The following is a 15,856-nucleotide window of genomic DNA, read 5'->3' as shown; positions in this document are numbered from 1 at the left end:
CCAAAAGAGATTCTCTCAGGGATGCCAACCATTAAAATCCCAAGGAGGCACAGAAGCTTCTTGCAGACATTTGGGAGCGTGAACCGTTCCTCTGTTCCATCAGCACATCAATCAAGTACAACAGGCTTGATCATAACTAAAGTGAGTTTCCGGGGAGGCTGGGGCCCGTGGGCAGTGCACACAGCTAGCCCGCCTTGCAGTGACTGGTTGGGACTGACCCGGCTACATTCCCAGCCTTCCTTTGGGGCCGGTCAGGCATCTGAATGCTTCAGCCAGAGCTGGAGCAGGTCCCGATGCTGCAGAGCTATTTTGGAGAAGTCTTTCTTGTCTTGGTAATTCCTCTTTTTGACATCTCAGTGTGGAGTCCAAGAATCATTCGTGGACCTCAAAGAAACCAGCCTCAAGCCGACAACCAATGACCACACCATGCCGGGAGGGCACGGGAGAGCCTACCCTTGGCCTCGGCTACTCTGAGGGGTCATGTGGATAGAATACACAAGTGGAATCTTTTCAGGGATCATCCTGTGGCCTGACTCAGGAAGGAGAAAAATAAACATAACCATCTTAGGCCCTAAAGCTGGGGTTCTGAGGCTTAAGGCAGAAGGGGGGCGGGTAGTGGCTGATACACCAAAGCTCACAAGCTGGGCGTGGCCAGGTTTCCAAAGTCTAGGACCTCAGTGTCTGTGGCTGGACTCTGAGTCCATCCTGAGGAGAGGGGCCTCACTCTGGGGCTTGGGAATTGATTTGGGCTAAAGGAAAGCAGAGAAAGCAATGGCCTGGGCAAGATCCCCAATTGCTTGGGCCCACGGTTGGGTAGGGTGGCTGTGTGTCTTGTTTTTGGTTTTTGGTTTTCTTGTACACTTTTTTTTTTTGGCCACGCAGCTTGTGGGAACTTAGTTTGCCGACCAGGGCTGGAACCCACGCCCCCTGCATTGGAAGCGTGAAGTCTTAACCACTGGACCACCAGGGAAGTCCCATGGCTGTGTGTTTTATTTTCCCCACCGGCGTCTCTGAGCCCAACGTAAACCTGCCACAGGGTGCCGTCAATGATCCTGTGCGGGTTCCCCTGAGGACAAGAGCTGGTCTACCCCATGTCAGGATGTAGGTACTTGGAGATGGACCCACACACTCCTTAAAGGTAGACCTAGGAAGGAAGGAGTGAGCAGTTATGTCTCCCCTGTGCTGTTTGCGTCCCATCATTTCATATTCTGCATGGGGTTCCTCACCCACCACCCCCAGGCATCAGGGGATCGGCCATGGGAGAAATGCACGTGGTTCTTAGCATAAGTCTGAAGACAATGAAAACTGACTGGTGGTAGGGGATACGGTGATGGGTAGGATATGCCTTAAAACTGAGCATTTATTTACTCTTTTGGATTATCTGGCCTACCTGCTGCTCTAACTTTGGGTTTTCTAATCTATCACATGGGTTCGACTTGTCTCTTCAACTACACCTCTTTTGTGTCATCCCCTAGAGTGTGGTCCAGCGCAGAGCACAGAGCAGGATCCCAGCCACACTCGCTGACTGATAATAAGCTGGGAAGGAGCGTGGCCCCCGCTGGGCTGAGATCTGGCATCCCAGCTTCTCATTCCAGATCTGTCGCTAACCGTACCTTCGGCCCGTTGGCGCTCACCTCCCTGATGGGCCCTGCTCTGTACTCCTCCGAAGCAAGAGTGATTATTATTCTTGCCTCCTTGTTTGCGCTGAGATAGTTAACGACATAAGATCAAGGTCACATGCACCCTGTCCCTTTAAGTCAGGAAGTGAATGGGGGCTCTGCTCCAGCAGCTTGTCTGGCTCGTCCCACCCACGCAGTCCGGCTGATCTGCTTTCATGCTCTGAGGGCACGAGGCTTGCCCTTGCCGAGGTGGGCAGCAGCGGAGGCTTCCACATCCTTCCTCCTGTCCCCCATCCGTTCTCAACTCATCCCTGGCCTTGAGGCTGACCTCTCCGTGACCTCACCTGCTCCAGGCGCGTTGGCCAATGGGAGGCACCGGCAGGGGATGGAGCAAAGGAACAGAGAGGTGGGATGTTGCCCCTCGGGCTCCCTTCGGCTTGTGTATTGACCATGGTTTCTATCCTGCACCCCCCTTCCTCCACCCAGCCCTCTGGAGACTCAGCACCCCGTTCCCGCCCCTTCTACTGCTAAACATCAGCATTTCACTGGTTGGTTCTCCTGGTCCTGCCCAGACCTCCGTCAACAGTCACTGCCTTAAGACCCTGACCCCCACTGGCAGAGAGACCTGTGTTTCTAGCGCCCCCAGCTGGGCTGTGGGATCCTGAACCACCAGCTTGGCACCATTACCGCCGCCCGGCCGCCAACCCGGCAGTCACGCCCCTCCCCGACCCAGCCCGGTTTTCCTAAAGAAGTTGGTTTCCAACAGTCTTCCTCCTGGAAGCTCTGGAACAGCCAGTACACAGAGCCAGAAAAACGTGGGCGTCCAGCTTCCAAATGGCTCTCGTGCTCGTGAGATGCCACATTCCCAAGAGTGCCCGGGGGAGGGGGCGGCGCAGGGAGGGGGGGCCTGACACGGTGCTGAGCGGCGCCCCCGGGCCCCAGGGATCTTCTTCCTGTGTTTTCCTTTATGGTTTTTCACGTTCTTGTTTAACGGCGGGCGCCAGCCCCAGCTCCTCCCTGGGCAGTTCTGGCCCCTGGCGCCTGGCTCAGAGATCTGTGCGCCGCCCCTCTTTCCCCAGCGGCCGAAGCCAGGTTCTGCGCTCCCACCCCGTCCGCTCTGCAGATTTGGGTCGCCGGAAGCATGGCTGCCCCAGGAGACGCTGCTCTCTCATCCTGGAGCCCTCGTCTTTACTTGCCCATTGGCCGCTCGGCCCCCTCTCCCCCGCTTCCCCTGACATGAATCCGAACACCGTCCACCTTTTCAGAACTAACTCACCATTCACAAGCAACTTTTCGCTTGTGATCTCTATGATCATTTTGCAAGATGCAGCATCAGCCCAGGCTGTTGTACTTGTAACAGCTATTCCTCTTCACGCTTCCTGCTATAAATGGAAGACACTGAAAGCAAATCACCACCTCCATCCAGCGTGTGTTCCTCTCTGGAGGACCCATCATTTTGCATTTTGCCCCCCATTTCCTTTGGTTGTACCCACCACCAGCCCTCCCCGTTGTGGAGACTGAGACCAGTTAGAGAACGAAGTCGTCAGGTGCATGGCTTGATGTTTCTCCCTCCACTCTCAAAAAGAACCCCCACCGTTTGAGTTGTTAAAACCCTCAAAGGTTCCTTGTTATGAGAAGAGTCACCAAAATACGCCTATTACGTTTAAAGTCTTTACAAAAGACACCAAAAATGAGTGCATCAGCTACTTAAAAGGATCCCCTTTGATAGCCATACAATTAACATTTTTAAAAAGCAAAAAGATTCCGGTTGGGTACCTCTGATCTGTTTTTTTCCTCCTCCTGTGTGATTTGTGTGCAGACTTCTGAGAAGCAGATTTTATAATAGAGATTCAGCCAGGCTAAATCACAGCGGCAGAAGCTTATGCAACTGTTAAAAACCTATGAGTTAAAAATGGAATAGTCTTACAGAGTGGGGAAGGTAATAATATCAGTGATGTGAAAATAGAAAGTAAGAAATTAGTATTTCAGCAATTCAGGTCTCTTATCCACATTTTTCTGCACTAGGAGATCTTGGTGTCATTTTCCAGAATAAATCCAAGGTGCAACCTTTTATTAGAAAAAGGAAACTTTGTTTTCACAAATTCAGCCCTCTGTCCGTAGTTAATCTAGGGTCAGGAGCCCTTTTTACTGACTTTTGGGCATCATGTCATGAAACGTATTTTGTATTTGTTCGAATCTGTGTGTTCACTAATGTCCATAAAGGAACAGATTTTAGATTTTTATAAGTGGGTTTTGTTAATTTGCTATTTTAAAAATACTTGTGAGACCTTTACAGTTGCCATGGTGATATAATTTCCATAAACATGATTTTTGTCGAGATTTTTGCACATTGAAGGCTGAGGTTGATATGGTTGGGGGAAAGTAGGTGGTAAATTTGTCAGCCACCAATTGCTGCTCCCTCAAGTGCTAGAAATCTGATTCCAAGAATCCATGTTATGACAGAGACCTGGATCTCTAAAGAATGCAATCGACACGAGAGGCTTCTGGGAAGTGGACTTGGTCAGGGGAGAAGGAGTCCAGCCTGCTCTCCGGATGAAACCAATGGGGTGGTGGACTGTGGGCGTGGTCTCAGCTAATCAATGATCCTCTCCAGGTTTCAGTGACCTGCAGTCTCTTTAAACCTGGCTTTCAGAAAGCCTTTGAGGACCAGACACCCTGGAGCTACCCAAGGTGTGGTGAAGAGCCTGAGGGCTCTTTTATTCCTTTTAACCAGATTTGCCAAAAATAAAAAAAACCCATTTAATGCACAATACGGCTAAAATGCTGAAATCTATAATGGAAAATAACAGGAAATCAAAATGTAACAATATTAACTGCTAAACAAAACAAGAAGACATTGAATCAGAAAGAGTTTTATAGTCATCTTGAATGCCAGCAGTTAAGGAAAAGCAGATTTAATTAGAAGAAGAGGTAGATGGTCCCAGTGGCACCAGACTTTTTATCAATGATGCTAGATATTTCTTTGGCTCATAAACAGAGGGGCTTCACAATGAAACTTCATTTCCCAGAAAATGGAATATACAAAGCCATCGAGGGAGAAGCAGAACACATAAGAGAGAGGATTTTCTAGTAACTAAAAATGTTTTGGAAAAGAAATGACCAGTAAAAGGAGTTAAAAGAGGAAGTGTGTCAGCATGAGATAAATTCCACCGAGGGTTCTCCAGTGAGCAGGGCAGGCATTCAGTGCCAGGAGTTGCTAATTGAGCACCTGGGCCCAGCCGAGGGGTTTGAATCATACAGAATTATGAATCATAAGGCATTATGAATTACTAGAAAGCCATTGTGTTGACTGTTATTATTTATATAGTGCTGGAAATTTGAACAGGACCACCCAGAGGATGTGCGAGACTCCCCGTCTGGCGGAGTGCTGATCTCTGTTCCTTGAAAGCCAAACTGCGATGCCCGGGAGACGCTGTATGTGCACACCCGGTGTGTGCACGTGTGAGCCTGCACACTGGTGCCCCCGGTGTGCACAGGACAAGGGCATGTTCAGAGTTTGCACAAGTTAGAAAGGTGCAGAGCCCCAGCCCTACTACCCACAGTCTCACCCTCACACAGTGGGCTATCCAGTCTACAGACTCTGGAGACAGCAGCTGCTGCTGACTTGTTATTTGTTAAGTGAGTTTATTGAAAAAGAAAAAGAGTGTGAAAGAGAGGCGTGAGGCTCCCTTCTAGAGTAGGTGGAGCTTGGGGCAAGGCTCATGGTGGGGGTGACCTGGGCTGGGTCCCACTGTGGATGCCTGGTGGAGAGCTGGCACCTTTGCTGCTGGGGCTTCCCTGCCTGGGGCATGGGATGTTCCTGGCTGTCAAGCCTGGGTGGAGTGACTTGATTATGACCTGGTGACTAGTTTGTAGTGGTGCCTTCCAGGGCTGCTCAGAGGGCTTCCCAGGCATTTTTATTTGCCCTGAAATAGCCCAGAGGAATTTGGCATAGAGGGCTGCCAGAAAGTGGCTCACTGCCCCGTCCAGGGTGGGAATCAGAACCAGAACAGTGCCTGGAGCACTGCTCCAGCCTCTTCCCTGAATACATATTTAATTTAGAGGGTTTTTTTAAATAATGCACCAGTAGCAGGCAGCACGGCTGCGGCCGTTGGGCAGCTGGGAGAGGGAAGGAGCCTGGAGCGTTTTTTCCTGTTGCCCACTCTGGCGGCCGCTGTCCTGCTGCAGGGTGGAGGCCCAGGTGTGCACTGCAGTGGAGAGCTTTGCCCTGGGGCGTCGCCTTCTGAGATGCTCCTCAATGCTCAGGGTGCAGGAAGGCCAGGCTGGCCCTTGCTCCCCCTGCCAGGAATGGGAAGATTTCATTCTCAGGGTGGGAAAAATAAGTAGAAGCAGAACCACCTGCTACACTGCCCAGAGATGAGGGCGTGGGAGGGAGAGGTCCTCTGTGGGCTCGGGAGCAAAAGGGCATTTGATGTGGGGAGTCGGGGATCCCCAATTTTCTGTGTGTGCTTCAATGAATCCGGGTGATCCTTTTCTGGGTATAACTTCTTTATTTTGCTGCGGGCCTGGATTCTACTCTACCATGTGATAGCTGTGTGACTTGGGCAAGTTACTTAACCTCTTGTGCCTCAGTTTCTTCATCTGCAAAATGGGGATAATAATAGTACCCACTTCATAGGACTCTTTTGAAGACGAAATGAGCTATTACACATAAAGTGTTAAATTGTGCTTGGAACACAGTGAAGACTACATTTTTACCAAGCTCTAAAGGAATTTATTTTTTTACCTCTTCTTTTCCCTTACACCCCAGCCTTTGCTAACCACCATTCTACTCTCTGTTACTAGGAATTTGGCTTTTTTTTTTTTTTTTAAAGATTCCACTCGTAAGTGAGATCATGCAATATTTACCATTCTGTGTCTGGCTTATTTCATTTAGTATAATGCCTTTAAGTTCCATCCATGTTGTTACAAATGGCAGGATTTCCTTCTTTTTTAAAGGCTGAATAACATTTATGTGTGTGTGTGTGTGTGTGTGTGTGTGTGTGTGTGTATATATACACATGGCAGTTTTTTCATCTATTCATCCATTGACAGACATTTAGGCTGCTTCCATATCTTGAGGATAATGCTGTGATGAATATGAAAGTGCAAATATCTCATCAAGATAATGATTTTATTTCCTTCAGATAAATACCCAGAAGTAGAATTGCTGGGTCATATGGTAGTTCTATTTTTAATGTTTTGAGGACCCTCCATACCATCTTCCACAGTGGCTGCACCAATGTACATTCCCACCAAGAGTTCTCGAAGGTTTCCTTTTCTCCACACCCTCTCCAACACTAGTTAGCTCTTGTCGTTTTGGTAATAGACCTTCTGACAGGTGTGAGGTGATAGCTCATTGATTTGCATTTTCCTGATGATTAAGGATGTTGAGCATTTTTTCCTGTACCTGTTGGCCATTTGTCTTCTTTGGAAAAATGTCTATTCAGGTTTTTTGCCTATCTTTAAACTGCTTTTTTGAAAAATTAAATATTATTCTTATCATCCTTGGAATTTGTATCGGGGTGAAGCTAGCCCTCCCATTCCAGCGCTGAGAGCACGGATGCTGTATAAACCAGCAGGGCCTCTAGACTATGGGCCTGTTGAGCACAGGACCGGTCCTCACACTCAGCTCTGCCCCTCGGAGGCTGGTACAATGCCTGGCTCATAGCAGATCCTCAGTAATTTGGGATCACAATAGCCAGTTGGGGACATGGCTGATGTGTGGTCCTACACCGTGGTTCTTCGACCTCAGGGTGTATTAGAATCCCCTGGGAAGCTTGTTAAATGTCAAATCCCAGCTTTCATCCTCTGAGAGTTTGGTTTAGGATTAGTAGGAGTGGGGTGGTGCACAACCTCAGCCCGTGGCACTCTGTGGTGTCCCCAGAGCCAGGCCTGGAGGAGAAGGGAACCAGGGGTGACTGCTACCAGCAGGGCCTGCCCCAGGAGTTTCTCAAATGGGGTTCTTTTTTAAAAATGCAAGTTCCTCAGCCCCACCTCACTCCTACTAATAGGAGTAAGCGTGGGGTAGGGCTGCGAGGGGAAGGTGGTGTCCCTCACAGGAGCCCTTGCTCTGTGCAAGGAAGGCTGGAGCCTTCCAGGGAGAGAAGTTGTGGTTGAATTTGGTCTAAAGCATGATTAACTTCGAACCGCTCTACAGGGAATGGTGAGGTCAGTGGTTCCTAGAAACCCTCAAAGGAGCCCCCCGGATGGGGTGGGGGGGTCCCTCGAGGCATCTCTGCACATCAGGGCCCTGCTCGTCCCCTCAGCCTGCGCTGGTCCCTCCTAGGAGGCCCTCCTTCACCAGCCACCTGCTCAGAGCCTGCAGGCAACTTTGGCCAGGGTGGTGCCCTTCTTTCTGTCCAAGGCCACCACCCCAAGCTCTGCAAGTAGCTCCCCTGTTTGCATCATTGGAGCAGTTCATTGGATTTTCCTCCAGGCTCAGACTGAGGCCTTTGCAAAACAGCTATTAGTTTAACCTAAGCAGCCAGAGAAAAGACACGCTGGAGTCAAGTGAGGAGGAATGTGCTTTTATGGAGCTGTGTGTTTAAAGATACCTCTGGGATTTGTTTCTTAGCAACAGGGCTCATCCAGAGCACGCTGGCAGTGTCGGAACATCCAATGATGCCCGCAGGCACCCTCGCAAATACAATAAAGATCTGTAGAGTACGAGAGAAAAGTCTGAGCATAGTGCCTCCAACAGGCAGAAAAACTCAGAACCCCGAACAGATGCAGCAGCTGTTGGTTTACATTAGAGAGCTCCGCGGGAGAAAAATTCCTACCCAGGGACGCCAAGCCACTTCCCTCCACGAGGCTCCCTTCTGACCAGTGGAAAAAGCATCACTTGGAGGGCTTTCCTCTCCTCATGGCTCCCTCCTTCCCCGGCACCTGGAGACCCAGCGTCCAATCAAATGGCCTTCCATGGTCTGTAATTGAAGAGTGGCAGGTTTGAGCCCTCGAGGAGATATTAGACCCAAATCCAGGGGTTCTGAAACTTGTTTGGTGCCATTGGACCCTTTAACAGTCTAGTAAAGCCTTGGATCCCCTTTCAAAATAATTTTAATGCATTTTTAATGTATTTACTACATAGACTTATAAAGAAAATGAATGATTTTAAAAAACAGTTATCAAGGGGGCTTCCCTGGTGGTGCAGTGGTTGAGAGTCCGCCTGCCGATGCAGGGGACGCGGGTTCGTGCCCCGGTCCGGGAAGATCCCACATGCCGCGGAGCGGCTGGGCCCGTGAGCCATGGCCGCTGAGCCTGCGCATCCAGAGCCTGTGCTCCGCAACGGGAGGGGCCACAGCAGTGAAAGGCCCGTGTACCACAAACCCCCCCCAAAACAAAAAAAAAACTGTTATCAAAATATTAAAAACAAATTTGTATATAGAAACACCAGGCTTCTGTATTAATATACTAAATAAGACGATCCAGCCGTGAGTCTAATTACCATAACTTTGAAATAATAATAAGTGTCAGTGATATTTTGAGAAATCTACTTCTCAGCTTCGTTGTGGTATGGAAATATCTTATTGGTGATGAAGACCAGGTTCTGCTAATATTATGGTGGCTGTTGCCTACATCTATAATGAAAGGAAATGCTGAAATTGAGTTAAAGGTTAGTGAAAATAAAGAAGTAAATTTTTTCCAGTCCTAGTTCGTGGATCCCCAGGGGGGTTGCGGCCCCCTGTTTACCCCTTAGAACCTGTTCCCTTCCTAATCCTCCTACTTTGCACTTCTGTGTACCCAGCCCTGTTAACCAAAGTTGCTTAAAAACCTACGTTGTCAGAGCTGCTCCACGGGCATGGACAGACAGACAGACAGAGAGGCAGCAAGACACTGTTGAACAAACATAGCGAATACGTGTTGACGGGCGTGGCGGCGCTGGGGCTGCCATGAGAACCTGTGACCTGTGTCGTCAAGGAGGCCTCTGCCCTCACCTTCCTCCACAGAGAGGGGCATTCTCAACACAGGCGTCCCGGGCCAAGGTCACTGAGATGTGATGTGACCTCGGAAACCTCGGAAACATGAGAGCTTCTGACTATGAGGGACAGCTATGGGGCTTGTTTTCAGTCTGTTTCTCTCATATTTACTACATCCATGTAACAGCTCTCAACAGCCTAAAATTTAGTCACTCGACTAGATCCTGGGTCTGCAGTGCTGTTCTCATGAAGCTGGGCTTCAGTGGAAACCAGGAAAACCCAGGTGGGGAGGTTGACAGCCCTGCGCGGCCAGGTGCCCACGGGAGACAGAAAGCGAAGCTGATCAGGTGGCACCGGGAGCGGCCCCTGCCTCACTGCAGAGCACCCGAGACCTCTGGGTCAGAGGAGGGGATGCCCTGCACGAGCTGCACCCACCGGGCAGGCCTGCAGGCAGGTTAGGTGGGCAGGGAAACCTCCACGTGTTCCCGGAGTCCCGGAGTCAGCCACTGGGCAGGGTTCCTGGGGCCCAGGGCAAGCCTACGTGTAGGGGGCCCCCCCAGCCTCTGAGCAAAGGCTCAAATCCTCCCTCCCCCGCCCACCACTGATTCTGCTCCATCACCGAGCAGGAAGGTTGTGGGCCCCATGGTGCTGGTTCTGCCAGAATGTCTTTCTTCTGTTTCCCAGGACCAGGGCCACAAAAAGTGAGACCTGGAAGGGTCCTTGGGGAACATGCCATCCAAGCGTCTCAATTTACAGACTTGGACACCAGGGGGCCAGAGTGAGGGGACTCTCCCAGGTCGTGGGGCAGTGGCAAGAGGCAGGGAGAGAGCCCTGGTCCCCTGACCACGAGTCCTGAGCAGTGTGCTGTGACCACACCTTCCTCTTCTCGCCCCAGGCAGGACGGAGGTCGCTCCTGAGTCCTGGGCCTGTTGCAGTTTACGGAGTTTGGCTTGTTGTTTTAATACAACTATCCGAGAGTCAGTTCAGCACGCACAGCGTGTTACCTGGGCAATTCTGATGAGGCGATGTGGATCCCCACCTTGGTTAGTTACCGCATGCTAAGGTTTTCCAAAGTGGTACCTCAGCCCTGCCATCCCTGGCTCTGCTTTGTCTAACCTTGGGCAGGTCATTGAAGCTCTTTGTGCCTGTGTTCAAACAACCTGATGTTACTAGTACCTATTTCACGGGCTTGTTGTCATGTGAGTTCATACACATAGAGCTCCTGGAACACATGGTGATGGGTTACCGCCTTTAAGTTAGAAGTGTCAGGAAACCAATTCAACTGGCTTAAACAAAAGAGAGAAGTATCGCCTTACAGAACTGTGGAATCTAGTGGCACGGTGGATTTCAGGTTTTGCTGGATCCAGGTGCTCAAAGATGTCTCAGGACTCAGTTTCTCTTCCCAGCTCTTGGCCCTAATTCCATTCCTCTATGTTTGATTTTTAGATGGGCTCTTTCTACACAATAGCTCCCAGGTGCTTCATGTTGACAATGTCTTTTAAACGAGCAATTCCAGTGTAAAGAGGGCTTTTTCTCCCAGTTGGTCCAGCAAACTCCTGGAACTGAATCTCAAGGGCCTGCCTTGAGTCATGTGCCCATCTCTGAGCCAGTCACTGTGGCCTGGGGAGTGGAATGTCTGGATCGTCCAGGTCTGTGTCATTCATCTGCCTTGGGAGTTGGGGGCCAAGGTCATTCCCATCCAAACTTCATGGCCTGAGCATGGGAGAGAGGGAGGCCCCAAAGGAAGCTATGGGTACTGTTTCCAGAAGAAGGGGAACTGATATGAAATAGGTAAAAATTACAGCTGAGCAGACAGGTGAGGGATGTGGTGACCTCACAGAAACCTGTGCATCTAGGGGAGCTGACGGTGGGGATGTTACCACTGCCAACTCTCAGAATGGAGAGAGCTGAGTGGAGGAAGGGGCCATGGTGGCTACAACTGGTTTGCAGCACAAGCAAATGGACAAAGTATTAGAGAAATTGTCCCTGATATAAACCCGAGGCAGGATTGAGGGTGTTACTCATATTAGTTAATAGATTTGGGTCCATAAGTCTGGTTCCTGTCTACCAGTCGTTGCCCTGTGTGGACAGGAAGCACCTTTCTGAAGGAGCTACGGGGCGGGCTTCAGAAATCTGTTCGAGTCCAGAATCTAAACGTCTCCAGGAGTCCACCTGAGCTGGGGCTGTGAGAGGACTCCTGAAGCCCAGAAGAGGATAGGAGTCAGGTTCTGGCAGTGAATGAACCAGAGAGATGGAAGGGGGCACCAGGCTGGGTGTCAGGGGACCCCAGGGATGCAGACCTCATAACCCTCCAGGGAAAGGCCTGCCTAGCACTCACAGGGGACAAGCAACCAGAGCAGGTGTGGATGGTCACCCCCATCCTGTGTTATGAGCAGGGTGGAGAGTGTCACAGCGTCAGGGTGAAGAGTACAAGTCTGGGTCACGCACCTAGACTCTCCCTGTAGGTGTGACCGTGTGCCTGGCTGTGTTGCAGGAGCTCTGTGTGTACTCACTCACTTATTCATCACACCAGGCCTGTTGCTGTGGACTGAACTGTGTCTGCCCCCAGCCACTCCATTCCTACACTGAAGCTCTAATCCTCAGTGTGTCTGTATTGGGGAGGGCTTTTAGGAGGTAACTGAGGTTAAATAAGGTCATAAGGGTGGGGCCTTCTTGGTGGGATTAGTGTCCTTATAAGCGGAGACCCCAGAGGCCAACTCTCTCTCGCTCCCTCTGCCACCTGAGAACACAGTGAGACGGCAGCCACCTGAAGAGCCGGAAGAGAGCTCTCACCAGAAACTGAAGTCAGTTGGTACCTTAATCTCAGACTTCCCAACCTCCAGAGCTGTGAGAAATAAATTTCTGTTAAGCCACCCAGACTGTGGCACTTCGTTATGGCGGTCCAAGCTGCCTGAAACACCTGTGCAGCAGGTACAGTTAACATCAGCCCTGTGGGGCAGAAGGAGGCCGGAGGCACAGAGGGCCTAGCTGACCTGCCCAAGGTTGGAAGGGGGCAGAGCCAGGTTGGCGTGGGCACCCTGGCACCATCAGCAGCCCGTGACCAATGTCCCACCCCCTCCCTTGCCAGGAGCGCCCACCTCAGGGCTTTTGTGGGGACGGAAGGAGTCTTTGCAGGCGGAGCACTTGAACAGGCCTGGCACAGAGCGAGCCCCAGTTGAGGCTGAGCGCTGTCGCCCTGCCCCATTGCACACAGAGGACGGGGAGCAGAAAGTTAGGAAGCACCCCAGCTGGGAGCTGAAGGTTCCCAGAGAGGTAGGTTGGCCTGGCCTAGTTCTCCGGCAGGCCACTCTCTGGCCCCCACCCCAGCAGAGCCCCCAGGGTGGGTAGCCGGGGAGAGAGGCCGGACGGAAGCGGCTGGTCGCTGAACTGGGCAGCCAGGCCTGGCTGGCCCCTGGGTCGCGGGGAGCAGCAGAGCAGGGGATGGCTAAGTGGCAACAGGGAAGTCTGGGGCAGGGGCAATGGGCCAGTCTCCACCTACACTGTCCCTGCTGGGGAGATCGGGGTAGGGATTTCTGGGAGTCCATCAGAGGGCAAGATTTTCCAAAGTACCATTTCCGAGAGGAAAGAAACAACCAACTGTTTCTACAGAAAGGCATGCCTTACTCACTTGCCCAGTTTCCAGCCCCCTTTTAGGCGATTGGGATCTATAGTGACGAGTCTGAACTTCTAAAATATTGAAGGGAACTACACTCTGATCACAAATTCTGCTTTTCACATCTGCAGAGCCTTCTTGCAATGTCTGGTGGTGAGCTGCTCCCCAGAGCCTGCCTGGGCGTCTGGACTGGGGCCAAGTCCCACCTCCCAGCTCCCGGGCTGCCACCTTCGTTATTTTCCTGCTTGTTCAGATCTCTGCAAAGAGAATATCCTACCGAGGTTGCAAAGCCCCCAGATAAGTCTCCTTCCACCTAATGAGTTCTGCTCCAAGAAATCTATCAGCTGCGGAAGCGGCTCTATCTGACTCTGTGCTTCTCCCCTTGGCTCGGTAGTCAGATCACAGGAAGGAACACGACTCATCTCCCGGCCGCTCCCTGGCAGGTGGATTGATGGTCTGTCCTTACTCCAGGTCTCAGAAGCTCCTCATTAAAGTGAGTGACACACAGTCTCCTGGAGCTGCTGACCAGGGTGGCTGCAGGAGCAGAGTTAGTGGGACTGAGCTGTACTAGGGGCAGGGGATGGGGTGGCAGGCTGTGTCTTCTGGGGTCCCCAGCTGTGAGTGCCCCTGGGGGGGGTCAGTGGCCCTGATTTTGGCGTTCACACACTGCCTTCCTATAGGTTGGACCTCTTTAATCAAAATGGCATTCAAGGGGGCTTCCCTGGTGGTGCAGTGGTTGGGAGTCCGCCTGCCGATGCAGGGGACACGGGTTCGTGCCCCGGTCCGGGAAGATCCCACGTGCCGCGGAGTGGCTGGGCCCGTGAGCCATGGCCGCTGAGCCTGTGCGTCCGGAGCCTGTGCTCCGCAACGGGAGAGGCCGCAACAGTGAGAGGCCCGTGTACCGCAAAAAAAAAAAAAAAAAAATGGCATTCAAGTCAGAGAAGAAAAAAAATTCTTTCCATATGCCAGAAGCCATGATGAAATTAAATTGAGACATGGCGAGATTACACAGGATCAAGGCTCCCGAGTGGCTGCCGGGCAGGGTGTGTACATCCCCGGTAAAGGCTCACCTCTCACTGAGGCTGCCGACTAGTAGAGATCCAAAAGTGACTTTTGTTATTGTGGTAAAATATACATCACATAGAATTGACCATATTAACTATTTTTAAGCGTACAACTCCGTGGCATTAAGTATGTTCACATTGTTGTGAATGTGAATATACCCATCACCACTCTCCAGAACTTTATCATCTGAAATGGAAACTCTGTATCCATTAAACGGTAACTCCTCACTGCCCCTCCCTTAGCCGCTGGTAACCTCAATTCTTTCTGTCTCTATGTGGAATCAGACCGTATTTGTCCTTTTGTGACTGGCTTATTCAACTTAGCATAATGTCTTCAAGTTTTATCCATGTCGTATCACTTGTCAGAATTTCCTTCCTTGTTAAGACTGGATAATATTCCATTGTATATATTCCACATTTTGTGTATGCATTCATCAGTGATGCACACTTGGGTAGGGCATTTCTGAAATGCAGTGATTGTTCTGAGGGTCTCTCTAGATGTCTAGCTGTGACATCTCACCGTAGTAGTCTCTGGGATTGATTTGTTTGCCTGGGAAGAGGTGTGCCCAGGAGGAGAAAGGAGAGAGGCCCACTGCTCCCAGGTAAAGGCTGTGTGTGGTGGGCGGGAGTTTGACTCCCAGCATCCTTTCCACCAAGATGACTAGTCCAAGCCAGTCTTATAATTCCAACTCTCTTATGGGTGACCGGCTCAGGAACTGACAGGCGACTCAATGATCATTAATTAGGGAAATGTTTCCTCGAGCGTGAAAGAGGGCCACAGGAAGAGGTTATCTTTATTCTTGCAGACAGTGTCATGTCTGGATTGAGATCTCTGGAACTGCCGCAGCCATCTGTGTACAGCCTGAGGTTGAAGCCAGCTCTCAGAGTGGCCGTGCAGGTACGGAAAGAGCCTGGGCCCTTGGGGACACAATCGAGCTCCTTTAGACTTCCTATCATCTGAGGTGATACACACTTCACATCACTCAAGCTCGTTTGAGTTGGCTTTGTGTCACACTCAGCCCAAAGCATACCAAGAGATACCATCTCCAAGCAGCTATGTTCCTCGATTAGACCCTCGAAGCGCTTTGGAAAAAAAGCCTAACAACAGGGCAATTTATCAGCCTCAAGAATGACATGAGCCTGCCATTAACTGTAAATATAGATATAATGTAACAAATCCAGTTGCACTATCCATGCACCCTGACCAGCCCCAGGACCTTGGTTGGTGTACCTGCCATTCCACCAGGGTGTCTGCGTAAGTGCCGATGCCTGTCTGCATCTGCACCTACTTCTTCCAGCCCTGTGGAGGTGGCGTGCAACACTGCAGCAGATGATGTGCTGAGTCTAGGAGTGCAGGGTAGGCCTGACTCTGCTCTAATCTCACCTCTAGAGATGAGGTTGTTGATGCTGAAGGTGGCCACTGCCCTCCAGCATCCAAACCTGCCGTTGCCCGTCCCCACTGGGGAAGCACCGGAAAGGGACACAAGGGAACGGGCTTTTGTGTTTACCCAACGCTTGTGTGCTCTGCCTTTGGACGCCATCGCCTTTGAGGGGGTGACTGGGACATGAAATAACTCCTCACCTACAAGACGCACATTTATGGGCGATCCTCTTGTCCTGCGTGTCACCGGTCTTAGCAGG

At 51.0% G+C, this 15,856-nt stretch overlaps 1 protein-coding gene across 1 annotated transcript in view; it reads left to right on the top strand.

Annotated features, from left to right (window-relative positions):
• The window catches only part of STUM (stum, mechanosensory transduction mediator homolog), a 67,289-nt gene that overhangs the window by 20,615 nt on the left and 30,818 nt on the right, over positions 1-15,856 (top strand). The gene's annotated exons all lie outside the window — the stretch shown is intronic.

The sequence above is a fragment of the Pseudorca crassidens genome, chromosome 2 (genome assembly GCF_039906515.1).
Source record: "Pseudorca crassidens isolate mPseCra1 chromosome 2, mPseCra1.hap1, whole genome shotgun sequence".
Lineage (NCBI taxonomy): Eukaryota > Metazoa > Chordata > Mammalia > Artiodactyla > Delphinidae > Pseudorca > Pseudorca crassidens.
The sequence above is the reverse complement of the archived record's forward strand: the minus strand, read 5'-3'. Positions and strand labels throughout refer to the sequence as shown.